This window comes from Pinus tabuliformis, chromosome 2_1 (assembly GCF_031772625.1).
Source record: "Pinus tabuliformis cultivar Carrire ecotype Pingquan chromosome 2_1, CPIR1, whole genome shotgun sequence".
Taxonomy (NCBI): Eukaryota; Viridiplantae; Streptophyta; class Pinopsida; order Pinales; family Pinaceae; genus Pinus; species Pinus tabuliformis.
Window position 1 is genome coordinate 900,231,219 of NC_142299.1, and position 8,134 is coordinate 900,239,352.

Genomic DNA, 8,134 nt, shown 5'->3' on the forward strand with positions numbered 1-8,134 from the left:
AAGGAGGTAAACAGGTTGTACAAATCAGGGATCATTGTGCCCATCAGATTTTCATATTGGATATCTAACTTGGTGCCCGTACGAAAGAAGACAGGTGAGATCCGCTTATGCATTAATTTCAGAAATCTCAATAAAGTTTCATTGAAGGACAACTATCCACTGCCCAAAATGGACCATATACTTCAGTGAGTAGTGGGAGCATCTCGTATGTCACTACTTGATGGATATTCCGGATATAACCAAATTTCTGTCCATGAAGATGACCGAGACAAGACAGCATTCACCACTCCATGGGGAACCTTTCATTACGCCAAAATGCCTTTCGGTTTAAAGAATGCGGGTGCCACATTTCAGCATGCAATGGACTTGGCTTTTGCGAATGAGAAGGATGTGTTTTTGGTGGTGTACTTGGACGATTTGATGGTGTTTTCCAAATGTGATGAAGAGCACATGCATCATCTAAAAACTGTCTTTCAAAAGTGCAGAAAATATGGTTTATCGCTGAATCCGAAGAAGAGCTTGTTCACCATGGAGGAAGGCAAATTACTCAGGCACATTATCTCAAAAGATGGCATTCGTATTGACCTAGCACGTGTGCAAACAATTCAGAAAATCGATTTGCCCCGGAATAAAAAAGAGATACAATCGTTCAATGGTAAGATGAATTTTTTGCGTTGCTTTGTGCCTAATCTTGCTGAACACTTTAGAGAGATGACCAACATGCTTAAGAAGGATAGCCAAGTGAAATGGACAGAGGAGGCTGTCAAATATTTGAATTTAGTCAAATTGGCTCTTTCTTCAGCTCCAGTTCTAATCAGCTCGGATTACACTCAAGATTTCATATTGTTTTCGTTTTCTTCGGAGCACACTATGGCAGCAGTATTATTGCAGAAAAGAGATGACCATGAAAGACCCATTGCATTATTTAGTAGAGCTATAAGGGATGCAGCCTTAAAGTACAACATCATTGAGAAACAAGCCCTGGCACTTGTGAAGGCATTGAAAGATTTCTGGGTATATATTCTACATTCTCATATTCTGGCCTATGTACCTAACGCTACTGTAAAACATGTTTTAGTGCAGACCGATTCGGAAGGAAGAAGAGACAAATGGATCGCAGCCTTGCTGGAATATGATGTGGAAATAAAGACCACAAAGCTGGTCAAAGGACAGGGGTTGGCGAGGTTAATGGCCGAATCAAACTTGCATGCCTTGGACATAAATCTGGTCACTGCCATGTCCGATGAGAATGAGGAAGGATCATCAATTTAGGTATCTAAAATGTTTGCTCTGTCCCCATGGTATTCAGATATAATAAATGTGCTAAAAAATTTGTCACCACTTCCCAGCATGACTAGAAATAAAGCAAGAACACTCAAGTTGAAGGCTGCCAAGTTTTGCATCTTAAATTCTACGCTGTATTGGAAAGATCCCGATGGCATTTTGTTAAATTGTTTTGTGGGAGAAGAGGAAAAGAAAGTCATGGAGGATTTCCACGGAGGAGAGTGTGGTGGTCACCTTTTTTGGAAGTCAACAGCGAACAAAATTTTGAGAGCAGGGTATTATTGGCCTACATTGTTTGCTGATGTGTACAAGATGGTCAAGTGTTGTCATAAATGTCAGATTTTCGAAGGAAAACAGAAATTACAGCCTTTGTCGCTTAAGCCCGTTGAGGTGAGTGCTCCTTTCCAGCAGTGGGGGTTGGATTTCGTTGGTGAAATTCATCCCGCTTCTTCCGGACAACATAGATGGATCCTTACAGCGACAGACTATTTCACAAAATGGATTGAGGCAGCTCCCACCAGACAAGCTATAGATATGGTAATCATTTCATTTCTTGAAAATAACATCTTGTCTTGCTTTGGTTGTCCAACTAAGTTAATCACCGATAATGCAGCAGCTTTCAAATAAAAAAGGATGGTAGAATTTTGTCATAAATATCACATCATTTTGGGTCATTCAATTGCCTATCATCCGCAAGGCAATGGATTGGTGGAATCTTCGAATAAATCATTGGTCAACATCATCAAGAAGCTGCTGGAAATAAATAAAAAGAGCTGGAATAAGAGGTTGGTCCATGCGCTTTGGGCAGATCGGATCAGTCAGAAAAAATCCATTGGTATGTCACCATTTGAGCTTGTTTATGGAGTTGACACAGTATTTCCCACCTCTCTTGCTACCCCGGTAGTCAGACTTCTTCAGGAGGCAGGAAGTGAAGAATATCCCATGCAGAGAAGGTTGAATCAAATGGTCCACTTGTAGCAAACAAGAGAAGAAGTTTTCAAGAACACATCCAAATTGCAGGAGAAGATCAAGAAAATTTATGACAGAAAAGCAAAGGCAGATAAATTTCAGTTGGATGATGTGGTGCTGAAGTGGGATGTAAGGAATGAAGAGAAAGGTAAACACAGAAAGTTCGAGAATCTTTGGAAAGGTCCTTTCAAGATTGCAGCATACAGGGGTCAGAATGCCTTTCTTCTGAAGGAAATGAACGGGGAAGATTGTCCAGGAGGGTCGATCAATGGTCGGCTGCTCAAGCGGTACCACTGCTGAATTATTAACGCTGCTTCCACTATCATTGTAAATACCATTTTTATTTCAAGTTGGTTTCAGTCTGTCAAGTTAGTTTTTGAGTCATTTCAATGTCAAGTTTGAGTAAAGTTTTTGGTCATTTTAGTTTCACAAATTAGCCAGAGTCCTGTATTGTTTGTCGAAATGATGACTCCATAGCCCAATGGACGAAAGGCACTGTCTAGCTCCTCTAAATATCTGTTGTTCTTGGCACCTCCAAGGAGCTACCATCCCCCATTGGAGCCAATGTTAGAGTCGGTTTGGTCAGTCGTCCATCCGAGATCAAAACTCTTTATGCATTTCATTTTTAGGTGTCTCGCTCCATTCATTCAGCTGCATTCCGCTAGGGGCATGCCATGATCTGACGGAGAAAAGTCATGATAGTCATTTCCCCTCATGTCTGGTCCCTGCTAGCTTAGGTATTTATGTCAAATAATCAAAAAGTCCATAATAGTCAAGGTCTGGTCCTTCAACGGACAAAAGTCATTTTTGGTCATTCGGTCTAGGGATAGATCAGTTTGGTCTTTAAATAGGTCCTGTAAATCCATGCAGGACAAAGTGATGCCCTTACATAGTTATGGTTCAGAGAGCTTCATCGTCATGTGGATAGACTTCGATTCTTCTTCAAAACTCTGTTTTGAAGAAAAGTCAAACAGTGTCATTTATGACAAAATTTTCATAAAAAGTCGCCAGTTTATTTTTCAGATGCAGTCATGGTTCCCATGGCCAAATGTCCTATCACACAGTCCCTACAAAGAGTGTCGAAAATTTTATCATTTGAGCCAAAATTTCAAAGGGAAAGTGAAAATCAGGGTGTATTAAAATCAGTGAAAAAGTGTTGAAACAAGACATTAGAAAGGTGGGTTTTTGAAAAAGTTAATTTTAAAATGACCTCCAAGCCTATATACACAAATACCACCATAATACAAGCTCATTGTGCAAGCAAGGCGTTGGAAGAAGGGTGCAAGGTCGTGAGTTGAATAATTAGAGCGATTTGGAGCAACTTTGGGTGATCTCAGAGCGCGCGGTGCACACATACAGGAGCGCGGCGCATTCACTGGCCGTGGCGCACTCACTGGGCACGGCGCACTCACTGGGCGCGGCGCACTCACTGGGCGCAGTGCACACAGAGCCTACCCGCCGTTGAAAATTACCACATGTGCGGCGCATACCCAGCGCGCGGCGCACAGAGACCAAGGGCCGAAAAACATTGCGAAATCACTCCAAATTTTTGTGGAGCTCTACTATTTGAAAGGTAGGCAACCTACCTCCACTTTTGCATCAAATTTGAAAGGAATAGCATGGTTTTATGATTATAAATCAAATGCAATTTTTTTTTATAAAGCAAACAAAAGAAGACATCAAGAAAACCATGATGCTAAGGTTTGTGCTACAGTGACAATGTTTCCAAGGTGTTTTTCCTACCCTACCCCTATTACTCATTCCCTTATGCTATTTTCCCCATAATCACTACCCTAACCCTACCAAAAATCATACTCCCTTTCCCCTCTTCCTATTGCTCAAAAACCCCAAACCCTACCTTGCAAACAACACAAACCCTACCCTATCAAAAGACCCCAAAAACCCCTTGTATATCCCTAAATACAATTTTCCTATAAACCCCTATTCCCATTATATTGTCCCCCATCCTAATGCTCCCTCTTTAATTGTCCCCTTGGTGGTATATTGTCAAAGCAAACTCCAGCTTCACTATAATCAAAGGGCAGCCTAAAATTCAGTTTATAAAACAACAGTCATAGCATCCGAGGTTTCGTCAGAATATGAGGAGGAGACCCACAATGATACATCTTCAGGAGAACAAGCCCACAGGAGACATCACCGGAGTGGTAGACATGTTAGAGATGAACCAAACACCCTCACTGAGTTGCAGGGATGCCCTCTTGCTATGTCTTGTTTCCAGCACTTAGCATGTTTTGAATTTTGTCAGAGGGTGGCAAATGTCAGAGTTCATCATGAGTTGGCCTGTCTTTTTGCCCTTCACCTACATGGAGGATAGTCTATCTTGGCTAGGGTCACTTTCACATTGACACTTGAAACCATATTAGTGGCAACAGGCATACCAAACATTGGAGAACAGTGGCATAAGAAGAAGAAGGTGGAGAGGCATCATTATGAGCGTTACATTAAGGCCAGCTGATTGAGTCAGCTCATGAGAGTTTTCCCATTCATATTTTTGAGAGATGAGTATGCTCCGCTCATGAAACTGATCATGAAATATTTCAGCTGTGAGGGGAGGTTTGTTATAGAAATTTTTGTGCCTTACAGCTCCAAGCATGAAATGTCCATAAACCAAGGGCTCCTAAGTCCCTAAAAGTGTTGTTCTAACCCCTAAAGGAACAAGGTCAACAAATTACAACTTCTCCCAGAAGTTCTCCACCAGAAACTGCTCAGAATAAGTCAAAAAAGGATCATTCCAGCTGCTCCACTAGCTAAGTGCGTTGCATAGCACCTAAACCCACTGGCTAGGTGCATTGCAACGCACCTAAATGAACTATGAGGGTGCGTTGGGCGAGAAATGACAAATCGCAATGTCATTCTGCGAGGTGGAGAGACAATGGAAGCTTCCAGAATCTTCTCCTATAACACTTGCCTCACTGAATTCGACCAAGGATGAGTAAGAGGCCTTCAGTCTCCAAGTGGAAGCAAGAACTGACAGAGAGAAGACACTAATCAAATCACAATCTGACTCATCCTCCTTGCATACATCTATATATGGATCCCTCATCCCAGAGATCCAGAGGCTGGTTTGCACATTGTAAGGAATTTCTGTTGGTTTTGAGACAATCATCAGAGAATTGGGTGATCTATGCTTTGTTGGAGGTGAAGAGGGGCTTCTTTGCTGGGAGGTTGATGCTGGGTCAGGAATCATCAGTTGTAACTCCTCCTGGATCTTCTTGTTTATCAATAAAAACTATTTGAGTTTCTCCTCCATGCTTTTTGTATCATTGATGCTTGTTACATTTGTATGGTTAACTTAAATCTGATCCTAAGTTATTTATGAATATAGATCCATGTCTTTGTATAGTTTTCTTCTTCTGTGATCTTACAGGTACTTGGTGAAGCTGGGCAAGTAAGGGAGCAGGTAGCTGGAAGCTGTCAAAGAAGAGAGGGATTGGATCAACGGATTAGCGCAAGACACAGGTTGGTTCTTTCTATTCCTCTCTATCTATAGTTCATAAAGGAAATACAAAAGTAGTTTTCTCTATTTGTTTCTAAGGCAGCTATCACACCTTGGTGGGATAGAGCAGTTCTAAATAAACACTTTTTCCGGTAACAAAATGGCGACTCCACTGGGGAAGAATTTCTAATTAGTTTGTTTGTGTATCTCTTGTTGTTTGTTTCATAAACTTATAAGTAGCATTCGAACTGCATTTGCCATAACAAATGCAAAGTAGATATCTGCTGCTTCAATCCATTCATTGGATCTGTTTATGATTTGAATAGCTGATTCACAGACTATCTGATTGCCCTTGTGATAGCTCTTAGACCCTCCTTAGATCTACCCCTGATTGTGCATTACTGATTGCTTTTACTCAGCCAAAAAACAAAGACTAAACTGCAAACTGTGACCCAGAACCCGGATAGAATTCTCGTTTCTGGCCCAGCGCAGGTATCGTGAAGAGATCCTGCATTTCAACGCACTTCCCGAAAGGGAAACCTGCGCTGCAATGCAGTTTCTCTGTGTAACAGGTGCGCTGATCAGCCTAGCCCTGTGCAGCTGAGGTTCTTGTGCTTCATTCTTTCCAGTTTTGTCTCTGAATTTTGCAGCCTGTGATCAGTATATGTCTGTTTAAAACCCCTTTTCCTTACTGATATTCCGCCTCCTTTGTACAAAAGAACTGTAGATGCTTTTGTGTGTTTGTTGAGTCGTTTACAGTTTTCCATTGCAAAAGTAGAATAGTCGTACTATCGTCCTTTGATTTAGATCTGTCGCTAGTGTCGATTTCGATCATAGGATAAAGTTTAATTGCTGTTGATAGTCGATTATACTTTTACTATTGCCTTTGGTCTGAATTTGTGATTTTCTAGTGTCAAAACGAGTATTCGTTTCAAAATTGTAGAGTGTCGTAATCGTCTCTATCTGTTGATTTCGAAAAGAAGCTTGTTTGTGTTTGTTGCTTGAAAGCAAATTCAGATTTGTACATCAACTTTGTTTTTAGCATCAATACTAAGAAACTGAAAAAACAAATACATGCATGTGCATTTGCATATAGACAGTCTGTTTGGCTTGATTTAGGAAAGTGCATTTACAGTGTGCTCTTTGCTCTTTGTGAAAAGATTGTGTCTTTCTTTTCCCCTAGTAGCTAGGATTTTCATTGCAGAAAAGAGATAAAAGTTTGTTTATCATCTTTAGATTGCATTTTAGGAATTACATCTACATCTCGTGGTGAACCCAAAAGGCAAACTTCATAAGCAAGATCAACTTAAAATAAATTCAATGAATCTAACAACGCTTTGGAACTTAATGCACAACATTTATAGGTCTAGTCTAGAGACGTATTCCGGCGTCATAAAGCCTGGTAATTGTTGTCCTCACTGATGGTTGGGTGATTCCTCCACTTTGAGACGATAAGTGCCAGTACAAACTTGTGCTCCCACGTACCGTCGAGTATATTTTGCGAGACCCCTATAGGCTTAAATCCTTTATCCATAGGAAGCCGTGTCTGCCGCCTTATCGATCACAATGCACTGAACACAACATTCGGGAAGATTGACTGTCGTACCGTAAAAATTATTCTGCAGTTTTGCGATTGGTTTGGTAATCCCTCTACCTAGACCTCCAGAGCAGTCCCTTTCGTTCCTTTTCAGACTCCTTAACAGAAAAGGTCCATATGAGCACTTGTCACTTCAGGCTCATTAAAAATCGAAGGAGACTAGAGTCATCTTTTGTTTTTTCTCGACTCTTAAAAACTGAAAAAACAAGTTGTGTCAAAGCGTATTAAAATTTATTTTAAATGGAATATTCATTACCCCTTTCCTACATTGATCTTGGGTTAAGAAAATGGAATCTACCAACCAAGGAATTCCCCTTGGTGGAAATCCTAGTCCCTTCTCCTCTTGGGGAGATGTTGGTGCACCCCACATGGCCACATTGTCGCTTCCAGGGCTGACAATTGGTTTGCCAGTATGGCTCTTCTCAACCTCTGTCGTTCAGAACACCACTATTCCTGAACAATCGAATCAACAATTAGACGAGTCCAGAGTTGCCCACCAGCCTTATACTTCCTCTAATTCTTCCTCTCCCCCTTCCTCTTCGCTTGATGGGGCTGGTAAAGCCAAAAGTCAAGTTCCTAAGGAGAAGAAGGAAAAGAAGAAGAAAGAGAAGAAGAAGAAGGAGCCAAAATCGAACGGGGGCAAACGAGTGTCGTCTAACAAAAATCCACACACTGCACCGACCAGGCCTAAATCGCCATGTGTCATTTGCAAAGGAGACCACTTTCATAGAAATTGTCCTTGCATCCCTCGGATCTTAAGGGACTGGTCTCCTCGTTTGCACAACCCGGTGTCGTCAACCTCTGATGATCATGTTGAAAACACACCG